Below are 15136 nucleotides of genomic sequence, written 5' to 3'. Positions count from 1 at the left end.
TTAGTCCACGCCCACAGAAATTTGAATCCCACCCCTGGATGGGGGGCACCGAGGATGAATTTGTAGCACCAAGGGGGTGGTGGACTGAAAAAGTTTGGGAACCACTGTTCTATCACTTTGGATCATCTCCAGAACCAAAACAATGGACAAACCAGAGGAGAGCAATCCTGAATCTTTTAGGTGTAACTAATGCAACTCAGTATATATTTCAATATCTTTTGGGAATCATAAATACCCAATAACCTCAAATTCTTTTGTTTTACCTGTGAAAAGGTTTATAATGTCTCCTATGCCTCCACCCCTTTATTTTTACCTAAAGGCTTTTCTTTATTATGTGGGAAGAAGGCTTATACTCATGAATCAGCCTACAGTTCGGTGGGGGGGGCTTCTGCCATTGGATGGTTGACCTCTCTATATGTCCTACCTTTTATGCAAGTGAATCCATCAACATTACTTAAATAGGAACTATCTTTGGATTGTGAGATGTGACACTCTTATCCAAAACAGAAGTCATGGTTCTCTTTTCTTAGAAGGGGTCCTTGCCCTGGCCAAAAGAGCTTACATGGATCTAAAAAGAGTGACGTGCATCACAGCTAAAAGTGTCAACCTTACATCCTCCCTCATCACTGCTCTGACAGAAGAAAAAACAGACATCAAGACTGCAGTCATCCAAAATTGTGTGGCTATTGATTCTCTACTATTAAGGGTGGGTCAGGGTTGTTTGGGGTCTTTGCTGTTTTAACCTAACCAACAATGAGAATTATATTGAAATAAAACCAGTCAAGCTTAAAACTTTAGCATCTCACATATACCAAGATCCAGAGGGATGGAACTGATCTTGGCTCATGTCTTGGTTAACTGATTTGGGATCCCGTGGAAAGAAAATTGCTCAGATTTTTCTCTTTGTATTATTTGCCTTTGTATTAATCTCCTCAGACTTTCAACATGTTACATTTGCTTTTCTAAAACATTGTGCCTCCATGCCAACTAGACAGCAAACCCATTGGCAAGAATATATACAAAATCTTGTAATGCTCTGAGCAGTGATGAGTGAGACCCAGTTAAACAGCATCTCTTGTTTAATTCAATGCTTGTGGAAGCAATGTGTGAGACTAGGCCAAAGCCACCATACCTAAAAGTGGCAAAGGCATGTAAGCAGACTGGACAAAGCCAGGAAAAGTTCCCTCAGGGAAAGGAACCATGTTGTTAAGGGAACAAAAGGGCCTGAGCACATGGCAAGCTCTTCCCCAAGTCTCACCAACAAATGAGTTAAGTGTGCATGGGAAGCCACTACCCATCAACTCTGAGAAATTAAAAGAGGTCCTGAAGCCAGCACAGCCTTTTGGATCCCTGACTTGGCAGCTTTCGTCCCTCTGGCTAGTGACTAGCAGCCTAGTAGTGGATGCTGGGTAAGTGTGAATGAATGTATGTGTGTGTGTGTGCAAGAGAAAATTTATATCAGTAAAAGTTTGCTATTATTTTAAATTCACCGAGTCTATGTGTATTTTAAAGAATTGCTTGTGCCACAATGTTCAGTTGATTTGGGATTGAGTGTGACCATTTTCCAGGTCTGTGAATGTGTGAGTTTTCATAAGTTGAACCTGAAAGCACACTTGTGTGACACTGGCAACTGGCAGCGCAGGTCTCAGCAAGGTGGTGGTGGCTAACCATTCTTCATCCAGCCAACAGCATGCAGACCCAACAGCTAAAAGGAAGATGAATGGCTCAAAGACCACAAAATCAACCTGACAATGAGGGAGGACCTGGCATGGAAGGGAGACAAACTATGTTTCGACCAGCCAGAGGACCCAGATCCTACAAAGGAGTCACAACATAAAGACAGCTAGATACTTTGGGTTTGTAAAAATCTTTCACTTGGTGAAAAGACAGCTTTGGTAGCCTAAGATAAAGAAAGTTATAGAAAACTATGTAAAAAGCTGCCTGGTGTGTGCACATCCATGAAGCAATTGCCAGGGAAGACTCCTGGGTTGCTACAGCTGGTGGCCAACCCTAAAAGACTATGGGAGGAAATTGCTATGGATTACATAGTGGAATGACTAGAAAGTCATGGGAGCACAGTAATTTGGATTGTGGTTGACTTGTTTTTAAAGCAAGCACACTTCATCCTGTGTCCGAGTGGGACACACTCCTGTGGGAGTTCCTAAAGCAGATAGAGTCAGCTCAAGGACTTAGTTCAGGGTTCCATCCGAACACCAATGGGGGAGCAGAATGAACTAATGTGATAGTGGAGCAGTACCTACATTGTTATGTAAACTATCAACAAACTAACTGGGTGGAGCTCCAACCTTTTTCAGAAGTGGCTTATAATAACTCAATGCATAGTAGCACTGGATTCACCCTTTTTAAAGTGATCATGGGAGTTGAGTTGTGCCAATCACAGAATTCCTGAGGGAACCTCCTTAATTATTAATAACAGGAAAAATTCAAGGAAACAGTAGGTCCACTTAACAGAAAAGATGACAAGGAAGTAACAGGCAGTAGGGAGAAAGCAAAGTTGCTTAACTCATTTTTTGCATCAGTCTTCATGCAAAGAGAAATTATAACCCAACATACCAAAAAAGCTACTATAAAAGACAAACCAGAAATAAAAACTAAAATAAGAAAATGGTAAGAGGATCTGATCTTGATAAATAAAAACCACCAGAACCTGATAGATTACACCCCAGAGTTCTGAAGGAGGTGGCAGATATTATCTCAGAAGCACTGTACCAAATCTTTCAAAAATCCTGGAGCACAGGGGAAGTACCTGAGGATTAGAAAACATCTGATGTAGTTCCCATCTTCAAGAAAGGGGGTGAAAAAAACCAGATCCAGGAAACTGCGGACCAGTCTGTCAGCCGGATCTCTAGCATAGGTTGTCTCTTTTATGCATGCTTGCTATCACCGCCATAGTAATGGGGGGGGGTGGGGCATGGCATTTGTGTTTGGGAACTGAGCTGATATGATGAAGGCCTATGTGATGTAAAAGGTGGTTTGCTCTCAAGAATTACTGCGATGCTGAGTGGAATTGTTTACACCCAGTCAAGGCCAACCTTCCTAGAATTCCAGATGGATGAAAATATCAAAAATACCTGTGGATGTACTTTACATGACACTATGCGAGGCATGGATTGGACATTAAACCTGGTCCCTGGGGGGAGGGATTTTGGGAAACTTTCAACATGTAACTTTTGTGCCTTTTGAAAGATCTTGCTTTGCTTTTGCGGATATCATTTCAAACTCATCAAAAGTATCTCTTCTCTACTTCAATGGAGTCTGGGTTTGGCTTTCTTGGGTTTTGAATGGAGGCAGGCCTGACATTAAGCAAGATCGGTAGCCTCCATTACCATCCCAATGGAGCTGCGGGTACCTTTGTCTGGTGCCCAGGGGAAGTTGCTAGCCCTTTTGGACCCAGGGTGCACAAGATGTGTGATTAGCCCCAAGGTGGTAGAGAAACTGGGACAGAGACTGAGAATACTGAGGGTGCCCAAGGCATTTTGCCAGCTGGATGGGTAAGTAGCTGGGGGAGGCCCAGCTCACTTTGTAACTGACAGTGGAGATGTGGATGGGGGATCACCAAAAGACACTGAATTTCATTGTAGCCCCCAGAATGGAGTGACTCCCTCTTGCTTGGATTACCCTGGCTCCGAAAATGGACCCCTCATGTGAACTGGAGGAAGGGGCTTTTATGAATCCATTTCACACAGCTGGGAAGAGGTTGGAGGCAAAACTCCACCCAGAGCTAAGATTGCAAGAGAGCTAGGAGCTACAGTGAGCAAGTGCCTAGATGGTGAAGAGAAAATTCCCCCAAAATACTGGGACCTCAGAGAGGCATTCAGCAAGAGGGGCTTGGATGTGTTTCTACCACATCGCCCCACAGACTGCAGTATAGAAATCATTCCAGGGGTAAACAATATACTCCAATCAAATGGCAAAAGTGATAGTAAATGGAGAAATAACAGAAAAAATTAATATAAACAAGGGTACAAGACAAGGGTGTTCACTATTCCTGCTTTTATTTATACTAACCCTGGAAGTCTTACTTAGACAGACTAGACAAGATCCAGAAATAAAATGCTTGAAGATAAAGAAAGAACAATACAAGGTGCAAGCATTTGCAGACCTAGTATTTATTTTGGAGGAACCCCTAGAAACAGGACCCAAATTAATAAAGAAAATAGAAGAGTTTGGTGTGGTGGCGGGACTTAAAATAAATAAGGAAAAGACCAAAATATTGACACAGTGTTGTGGTCCGCTGGCAGCCTGCAGAGCTGGCAGCTGAGTCGGACAGTGGGGAGGAACATGGGCCAGTCCTGGAGTCTGGGGAGGGCTCAGACAAGGGATCTGAGAGTTATGTGTGGACTCCGGAGCCTCTGGATTCTGACATCAGCAAGGCAGAGGAACAGGGGGAACCTGTTCCCAGTGCACGTTTGCGCAGAGCTGCCAGAAGGCAAGAATAATTCAGACAAAAGGGGCAACTCAGGAGTAAGGCTTGGAGATGATTGGCCCCCTCCCATAGTACAAAAAGGGACACAAGCCTTTGCAGGAAGCAACTTTGTTCATTCTGGTTGGTTTAAAATCTGAAGCTCTGTGTTAACTTTGTGCTCCGTTTGGCCTTGTACAGCTAATTGGCAATTTAGTCATTGGCAGCATTTCAAGAGAGATAAAGGTGGGTACTTATCAGCCTTATCCTGAAAAACTGTGGCAGACTTCTGTTGGACTATTCACAAACCTTTTGGGACTCATTACGGGCTGTGAATGCATCTAATTCACAGCTGTTGAAATAAAAAAAAGGGATTTAGGGAACAGCATTGATTGTTACTCTCTCAGGAAGCCTTGGTCAGAACACAAAGAACCTTACAAATAAACAGAAAATCAAGCTGACAGAAAAGATGGGCATGCAGATAACTAAAAAAGTTAAATACCTGGGAATTTGGCTAACAGTAAGATGTATATCCATTAAAAAAGACAACTATACTAAATTAATACAGCAAATAAAGGTGGACCTGGATAAATGGAAAAAATCTACAGCTGTCATTGGTTGGAAGAATAGCCACAATAAAAATGAATATTCTTCTGAAATTGCTATTCTTATTCCAAGTAATCCCAATAAAATTAGAAAAAAAGTTCTCTGAGGTCTTAAATAGATATCAAAGTTCATTTGGCAAGACAAAAAAACAAGAATTAAAATGTTAAAAGATGTCAAAAACAAGGCTGGGTTTGGGCTCCCAGACTGGGAGCTATACTACCAAGCTTCAGTGCTCACATGGGTGAAGAAGTGGATAAACTTAAAGAACAAAATAATATTGACGATAGAAGTGCATGATTTACAATTGGGGTGGCATGCATTTATATGGTACTGGAAATATAAACTACATAGAAATTTCCAAAGCCATTATATTTGAAATGCTCTGTTGTCAGTATGGGAAAAAATCAAACAGAACCACTATATGAAAATACTGGTCTGGATATCCACAATGGAAGTGCTAATATACCCTAATGTTTTAGATCTGGATAAAATTGTAAGGTATAAAGATATACTTAATGAACAAGGGGACCTAAAATCTCAACAAGAATTTAAAAAGCAGAGAATTGACTTGGACTGGTGGCCACATATCCAAATGAGCATAAGAAAGATACAGAAATATACAGATTCTAAAAAGAGCCCCAAGAACTGGATAAAATACTGTTAGGGATAGATGAAAAATTAATAAAGAAAAATTATAATTACCTATTGAATTTTAAAATAGAAGAAGAATGTGTAAAAGAAACCATGATAGTATGAGCAAAAAAAAAAAAATGGGTACACTATAGAACTAAATAATTTGCAAAAAATGTGGGGGGGAAATTACAAATTAATGATGTCAACAACTTATAAAGAAAACCTGTACAAAATGTTTTATAGATGGCACTTGTCACCAGCAAGAATGGCAAAAATATTTCTAAATATATCACCAGAGTGCTGGAAATGTAAACAGGTACCAGGATCCTACTACCATGTATAATGGACCTGTCAAAGGGCAAAAAAAAAATTGGTCAGAGATAAAAAGATGGCTAGAAGAGATGACAGCACAGCAAATAGATCTAAAACTGGAATTATTCTTATTAGGCATACTACTGGGGAAATACAATAAAAGAAATACATACTTAACGTTACATGTAATAACAGCAGCTAGAATCGCATATGCACAAAATTGGAAAAACAAAAGCACACCTGCAGATGATTTAAAAAATACTAAAATGTGCTGAATTGGACAGGTTAATGATGGAACTTGTTGAGGTAATTCCCCGTTAGGAGAATGAGCGCATACAGGGAGACGTATAGAGAGTAGTGTTTGAATAATACACACACAGCACACAGATACACTGCACAGTAAATGTAGGTTTTTTACTTTCAATAAAGGTTTAAGCAAAGTTCAAAACAAGCAGCCCAAAGTCATTCACAGGTAAGATCAGTCAGTTTTTAGTCTAGGGATAATCCAATAACAAAGTCCAGTGTCAGAAACAGTTCAGTATCAGACTTACATCAAATCCATGAATATCAGTCAATTAGGAAAAATGGATGAACGGCAATACTCTCCAACAGAAGGAAAAAGAGACTCACTGAGATACACTCTCTTCTGAGACTAAGACTAAGACTACCCAGGTTTCTGGCTCCATCTTATGGCCATTTGAGAAACCACACCCAATTACACTTTTTTCATTTTCTTAAAGATACAGTTTTAAAATGTCTATCCTGGTTTATATATTTCCAACCCAAATAGCTGTTAGGTGACTCATATTCCTAACATTCTCCCCTTTTGGGTAGGACAATATATACAACCTTACATTCTTAGTCCATAATTTCACAGCTAGCCTTATGCTTTATAGAGCCTTGGGCCTTTGTAAAATGATCTGCTATATTGTTTTCTGACATACAGTATTCTAGCTTAATCATCTTACTTTGCACACTTTGTCTCACATTGAAATATCTTAAATCTGTGTGTTTCGTTATTGTTTTAACAGCAATATTTGAAGCCATGTATATTGCTGATTGGTTATCTTTGTCAACAACAATAGGAGCTGTTACATTAATTCCCATGTCAATTAGTAGTTACTTACACAAAACTAAATCTGTACATAATAAAGACAAACATGAGAATTCAGCCTCCATTGTTGACAAACTTAGATGTTTCTGTCTAATAGACCTCCATCCAATCAATGTTTTTCCCAATAATACAGCAGTACCCAATGTAGATTTTCATGTATTTATGTCTGTAGCAAAACTTGCATCAGCATATGCAGTTAAATTCAGTTCATCTTTTGGCTCCAAATACAATGCATAATGCATTGTTCGTTTCAGATATCTTAACACACGTTTAGCAGCTTGCCAGTGCCTTTCAGTCGGTTCAGCATTAAATCTCACTAATTGATTAACACAGTATGCAATACCTGGCCTTGACCAATTACTCAGATAAGATAAACTACCAATCAAGGACTGATAAATGTTCTTATCAAAAACATGACTTTGAACATCACTATGGCTAAACTCCTGGCTCATCGGTGTTTTAGCTGGCTTACAAAGTTCCATTTTAAAACTTTTTAGTAATTGGTTAATTTTATCTGCCTGTGAGATCTTGTATCCTCCCCTAGTTCTATCTATTTTTAAATCAAGATATTGTTTGATTTCTCCTAACTGTTTTATCTTAAATTTCCTCTCTAACATTGAAGTTATTTTAGTAGCTTCTTGTTCAGTTTTGGTGATTAATGCTATATCATCAGTAAATAATAGCAATAATGAAACTACACTATTACTTTCTTTTTTAAACAAACATGGATCAGCCATGCCAGCTACAAAGCCTTTCTTAGTTAATTCCTTCACTATGCATTGGTTCCACTCATATCCTGATTGCTTTAAGCCATAAAGACTCTTTTTCAATCTCCAGCAATCAGTTGTATTATCATTTGTAATACCTAAAGGTTTCTTTAAATATATAATGTGTTGCAACGGTGCATGCAGATTTGCTGTCTCTACATCCAAATGATTTACAATATATTTCTCTTTAGCTGCCCACGCTAATGCTACCCTTAATGTAGTAGCCTTCAGACCAGGAGCAAACACCTCATCATAGTCATTTGCTGTCTGATGGAACCCTTGTGCTACTAACCAGGCTTTATGGGTGACAGTCCCATCTACACCTGTCTTTAATTTATAAATCCATTTACATCCTATGGCATGTTTACCTGGTGGTAACAACATTTTCATATACCTCCAGTCTTTTTAATGATTCTAGTTCCTTATCCACTGCTTTCTGCCAAGCAACTGATCCTTAGGAGGATACAGTTTTAGTTCACTATAATTACTTGGAACTGTATTCACTTGGCATACAACACTAGCCTGATATCTATCAGGTGGTTGTGTTACTTGGTTTGAAGGTCTTGGTAACACAGGGCTAACTGGTGGACTCACCTGTGCCACCTGCTCCTGTTCTTCTACCTCTTCCTGTGCCTGTTATACTACTTCCTCCTGTTCTTCCTCTTTAATGGCTATTCATAGTTTACTGATTTTATCTTTAGGGACTATTTGAGTGTCAATAATAATATCATTGCTGGAATTCCGGTTTGCAAGGCTTCGGCGGCGGCAGGAATCCGCGATCATGTGCGGTTCCTGCTGTGCTCGCCGCCGAAGTGCCTTCGATCCAGCTGGATCTGGATGATATGGTTGCCCCGTAGAGGCAACCGAAGACAGATAGGGGCTTGGAGGTATCGCAAACCCCGTCCTCAGCCAGCTAAACTCCTTTTTCCCAAGGCGGTGGAGTGGTGGTCAGCAACGGCCACCACAAAGAAGCCTGCAGCCAGTTAAGATTGTGCAGGAGGAAGTCGGAGAAAGTGAAAGTGGTGGAACCGGGACAACAAGGAACCTTTAAACACCCTGGAAATTTAATCGCTTGAATGATACATTGTTTCCCAAGAAGACTGCAAAAGTGGCGGAAGAAAATTCAAAGGTAAAGTTATTTTCTCTCACTCTCCCTCCCCATGGAAATAGCAGATGGAAATCAGAAAAACCTGCTTGGGCACAGAAGGTAATTAAATTTGAAATTTAAAGCTAAGGGGATAAAAGATTTCTGAACATTGGAATTAAAAACTAATTTTTTTTTGCTATAAGTAGGAGGGAAGAGGTAAAGAACTTACTTTAAGATTGTACTGAAGGAGACTGCTTGGAATTTATAAGACCAGAAATAAATGGCAATAAGACTTCTAAAAAATTACTTCGGAACTGTGTAATTGAATTCTACCCCAGGAAGAGAAAATATAAAAAGAAGAAAGTGCTAAATGAAACAGTTTGTTCTGATTTGGATTGCTTTGTGACTTTGGGATTTTGGGGAACTATTTCTTGAAAGATTAAAAACATTTGGGTTGTTCTTAAAAAAAATGGCATTATCTGTTGAGGAATTGCAAATGGAATTTCAAAAGCTAAAAGAAGAGGAACAAGAAGGCAAGGGCTCTTCTGGACCTATTTTTCACTTTTTAGAAATGGCAATTTCTACCTACCAAGAAATACAACAACAAGAAGGTGGGGATGAAGAGGAAGAAGCCATCTTTAATGGACAAATAATCTTAGTTGAGGAAGAAAAGAGAAAGGGGGGAAAGAAAATGGAGAATTCAGAATTTAAAAAAGCAACCAAGAAAGGGAAAAATAAGATGAAAAATCGATGCAATGTCAGAAAGCAACAGAAAAGAGTAATACAACAGAGAGGGGAAATTAAGAGGGTGGAGTTTGAGAGATGGGGGGGCAAAAAGGCTAGAATTGATAAGAAAGGAAGGGAAAAAGGAAAGAGAAGTCATAAAGGTTTAAAACAAGATGTTAAAAAACAGGTTTTTTCAGAGACAAAGGGTAAAATATAATTTAAAAAAATGATTCTGCAAAAGTACATAAGACTGTATTGTAGATATTAGTATTTGAAATCGTAGAAAACTGAAATATTATATGAGTTAATAATGCATTAAAGGGAATGTATAAAAATGTTTAAGATTTAATAATAGAGTTTAACTTCCTATGGAATATTGTTTTTACTATATTATAAACTTTTTTCTTTTTTTGTTTTATTATTCTAAAATGTAGTATTTAGAATGTACTAAGCAGAATCAGTATGGAAAGTATGTATTATTTTAAGTGTTAAATTTAGGGGAAAGATAAAAAGTTGTCATACTTCAACCAGTGATTACAGGAGAAATATTGTATTAGAAAGAAAAGATAAATAGATAATTTAAAGAGAATGGACAAAAGATGCAAGTATAATTATCTAAACTGAGATGAAATAAATAAAATAGAATTAAGAGAGTGAATAGAAGAGAGAAAATATATAGAAAATATAGAATGTTAAATAAGATATGAAATAGTATATTAAGTGAGCACGAATTTGATTTATGTCTGTATAAAAAGATGTAACCCGGGGTAGGCCGCTTTCCAAAAAGAAGTTTTATGTATTTATATTTTGTGTTTTGTTTATGTTTGAATTAATAAAACGTTAGAAGAATGTTGGAAGAGAATAATGAAATTGTAAATAAGACAGATGGATACAATGAATATATACAATTCAAGGCAAAAGAAATATAATTGAATAGAAGGAAAGGGAGAAATAAAGAGAAGTTGGGAAAAGATATGAAGTTGAACAGATAAGATAAATATACATATTAAATTGTGCTTGTATGGAAATGTGATAATTTGGAATTATCCTGTCTTTAAATAAGATGTTTTATTTGTTTTTCAGAAAAGATGTCTTATGTTATTATATTCTATGTTTTGTTTGTTTGTGTATTGTTTTTAAAAATTAATAAAAATTTGTTTAATAATAATAATAATATCATTGCTGGATTTCTGTTCCAATTTATCCCACCCAACATGCTCAAGAAATTTTGCACTAGCACTACAATAAACATGAGCTTTGCCTTGATCCCAGAATCTAAACGATCTATGGTTGGCCTCATAATCCACAAAAAATAACTTCTTAGCTCTATGTTTCCCTTTCAGTCTTACTTGTGAGGGAATATCCACCCATGCTGGAGCTCCAAATGTGTGTAGGTAACTTAAATTTGGTTTTCTGCCATGCCAACGAGTGAATGGCAATTCTCCAGTTGTTGTATTAATTACATTGTTTAAAACATGGTTACTACACATTATAGCTTCACCCCTGAATCAGGTAAACCTGAATCAGATAACATAGTGCGAGCCATGGCTTGTAATGTTTGCCCTCTTTGTTCTATAAACGAGTTATGTTGTGGTCTGTAAGGTGCAGAACGTTTATGCTCAACACCAGCCAATTTCAACATAGTTGGGAATCTTTTGTTAACAAACTCAGTCCCATTATCAGTAACTTAAGTAATTACTTTACTCCTCATTTTTCTCTCAGCAAACCTTAGCCAGTTAAAGAAATGTTGGAATGTTTCTGTTTTGTTTTTCATAAGATAGCAGAAACCGTATTGTGAGTAATGATCCATAATACTCAAAATATAGCAGGCACCTCCTAAACTTGGTTTCTTAGGACCAATTATGTAAGCAAACACAACCTCTAAAGGTTCTTTGGTTTTAAATCCATTAAGTCTGTTTGCTGGAGTAACCTTACTTTTCTCTTGGCTACAAGCATTACAGTTTAAATACTTGCTACAGGGTTTCAATTTTACTCCCTCTGACAATTCAACAGTTTGTTTGAGCATTTTGAAATTAATGTGCCCCAAACATCTATGCAGTAAATGTATACATTCATCATATGGCTTAACATTGTTATAAACTGAGTTAGCCATCTTCAACTGGTCATCATGTATCATATATAAATTATTCTCTAAATTAGCGGTAACACTTGTACACTCCCTCTCTATTATACAGTTATCTCCCCTAAAGGTTATTACATAACCAAGATTAACTAAAGCCCTTGCTGATAGCAAATTAAATTTTAGTTTAGGAACATATAACATAGTAAAATGTTCATTTATACAAGAACAATATGTAGTACCTTGACCAGACGCTTTAATCTTCCATCCATTTGCCAATGATACATGTTGTTTACTCATAGACATCTTTACAAACCTTTTTCTATCTTTAGTAATGCACTGTGATGATCCACTATCAACAACCCACAAATCATGGTTTACAGTTGAATTGCTAGACATGGCTAAACTAACATTCTTCTTAGCCTTCTGGTGTTTGCCAGTATTCTGTTGTTTTCCCTTCTTACAGAATCTAGCTATATGTCCCCTAGCTCCACAAGAAAAACATTTCCTGACAGTATAGGCAGTTGAAGACAAATCCTCTTCTTGTGGTTGTTCCTTCCTCAGTTGGTCCCTATCCAGCCGTCTTCTTGCTTCTTCTAACAATCTTCCAGTTATGTCAGTCAATGTCAGTTTATCTCTGGACAGTACTTCCAGTGAATATGCATAGTCATCATAACTTTCATCCAATGAGGAAAAAATGATGTAAACTTGATGCAGCTCTGAAAATATCAGTTCTTTTTCATGTAGCTCTTGAAAAGTTCTTTTCATGAAGTTTAAATGAGCTAACATAACTCCACCTTTTAGAAGATGTGCTCTAAACAGTTTACATGTAAGATGTGTGTGTGCACCTACAATGTCACGAACATAAATCCTCTTCAAATTCTCCCAACACCTAGCAGCAGACTCTTTTCCATGAATATGGACTAGCTGCCGGTCACTCAGTGTTAGTCCAATTATACAAAGAGCTCATTCGTTGTTCTGCTTAAAGTCAGCAAGTTTCTTGGCATCATCCTCATTTTCTGGATCCCAAGCACTTACATTCGGTGGGTCTTGAACTACATTCCATAAATCTTCTCTACGCAGAAGTAGACTGCACTTCATAGACCAGGAAACATAGTTTGTTCCATCCAACCGGGTTATCAGTGATAGACTTGTTGCCATCTTTAGGATAGTAATCCACAATTAAACAGTAATCAGCTGTCTGTATACAGTACTGTGTATTCACACTAGCTCTCAGTTATCTGAGCCTGGTATGGCTTGGGCCCATAACCAGTGTTGAGGTAATTCCCCATTAGGAAAATGAGCGCATACAGGGAGACACATAGAGAGTAGTGTTTGAATAATACACAGACAGCACACAGATGCACTGTATAGTAAATGTAGGTTTTTTACTTTCAATAAAGGTTTAAGCAAAGTTCAAAACAAGCAGCCCAAAGTCATTCACAGGTAAGATCAGTCGGTTTTTAGTCTAAGGTTAATCCAATAACAAAGTCCAGTGTCAGAAACAGTTCAGTATCAGACTTACATCAAATCCATGAATATCAGTCAATTAGGAAAAATGGAGGAACGGCAATACTCTCCAACAGAAGGAAAAAGAGACTCACTGAGATACACTCTCTTCTAAGACTAAGACTACGACTACCCAGGTTTCTGGCTCCATCTTATGGCCATTTGAGAAACCACACCCAATTACACTTTTTCCATTTTCTTAAAGGTACAATTTTAAAATGTCTATCCTGGTTTATATATTTCCAACCCAAATAGCTGTTAGGTGATTGATATTCCTAACAGAATTTAAAGATAAAGAGGAAACAGAATATTACTCAACATGGGATGTATTGTACAATTGGTTAAATAACAGGTGCAGAGATTAGTAACTTAATAACAAAAGATTAACAAAACAGAAACAAATACAGGTATATAGATATATGTAAGAATATATATTGTAAGCAATATCACTATCAGACTGTACGTGACTATAGATTAAAAAGTATTGAGTGATAAATGTATAAATTGTTATGGTACAGCTATGAAAACAATAGTTATAATTGTATAATCAATACTATGCATTTAAAAGAGACTACACTGTATGACTATGAGGCTGATGTATATCTAAAAAGGACTTGATATAGCCAGGACACTGACATTGCTTCATCCAACCAATTAGACTACGAGTGGCCGCCCCTGTGTTGTTCCATGAAAAAAACAAGGATGGGTTTCTTTGTTTTTGCATTAATTACAAAGGGCTTAATGCAGTGTGTGTGGAGAATGTTTACCTGCTGCCCCCAATGAAGGACATGGTGGCTCATCTGGCCAAAGGGAGAATCTTTACTAAGCTGAACTTGAAAGAAGCGTATTACAGAGTTCACAATAAGGAGGGAGACAAGTGGAAAACTGCTTTCAATTGCCCTTTGGGTGGCTTCCAGTTCAGAGTGCTCCTATTTGGATTACAAAGGGCAGCTGCTGTGTTCATGAAATTGATCAATGAGGTGCTGCATGAGCATTTGTACAAGGAGGTCCTGGTTTACCTAGATAACATTCTTATCTACACCAAAACTATGGAGGAACATGTGAAGTTAGTGTGTGCAGTCTTGAAAAAACACAGAGCTGCTGAACTGCACACCAAATTGTCAAAGTGCAAATTTCACCAGGATAAAATGGACTATTTGGGTTACCGCATATCGCAAGGGGATAGACCCTGAGATGGTGGACCCTGAGATGTTGTGGGTGCTCATGGAGTGGATGCCTCCCTGCACCAGAAAGCAGTTGCAAAGCTTCCTGTGTTTTGCAAACTTTTATAGACAATTCATCCCCTTGTTTGCTAAAATTGCATTACCCATTACCAACTTCTTGAAGACAGAGAGGCCAAACCAAAACCTAGCCATCCCCTCGAATGGACAATGGAATGCCAAGCAGCCTTTGAGAAACTTAAGCAGCTATTTGCAGATGAACCTATCCTTAAACATCCCAACACGGATGTCCCCTTTGTAGCCCAGGCTGATGCCAGTGACGTGGCTGTGGGGGCCATGCTACTGCAGGCAAATGCCACTGGAGCCTTACAACCCTGTGCTTACACCTCCAGGAAATTAACTAAAAATGAAAGGAGATGGGCAATATGGGAGAAGGAAGCATTTGCTGTCCAATGAGCCCTATTAACTTGGAGGCATTTCCTCAAAGGGGCAAAACACCGTTTTGAGGTGTGGACTGACCATAAAAACCTGGAAGCCCTAAAAATGCCCTGAAAACTGTCACCCAAGCAAATTCAATGGGCGCAATACTTTAACCATTTTAATTTTTCCTTGTGCTACCTTTCTGGTGGGAAGAACGTTATGGTGGATGCTTTGTCTAGATTTCCCCAGTACAATAGTGATCAGCCAGAAATAATCCA

The sequence above is a fragment of the Pseudonaja textilis genome, chromosome 8 (genome assembly GCF_049901715.1).
Source record: "Pseudonaja textilis isolate UNSWEBS1 chromosome 8, rPseTex1.2, whole genome shotgun sequence".
NCBI lineage: Eukaryota > Metazoa > Chordata > Lepidosauria > Squamata > Elapidae > Pseudonaja > Pseudonaja textilis.
Note: the sequence above shows the minus strand (reverse complement) of the source record.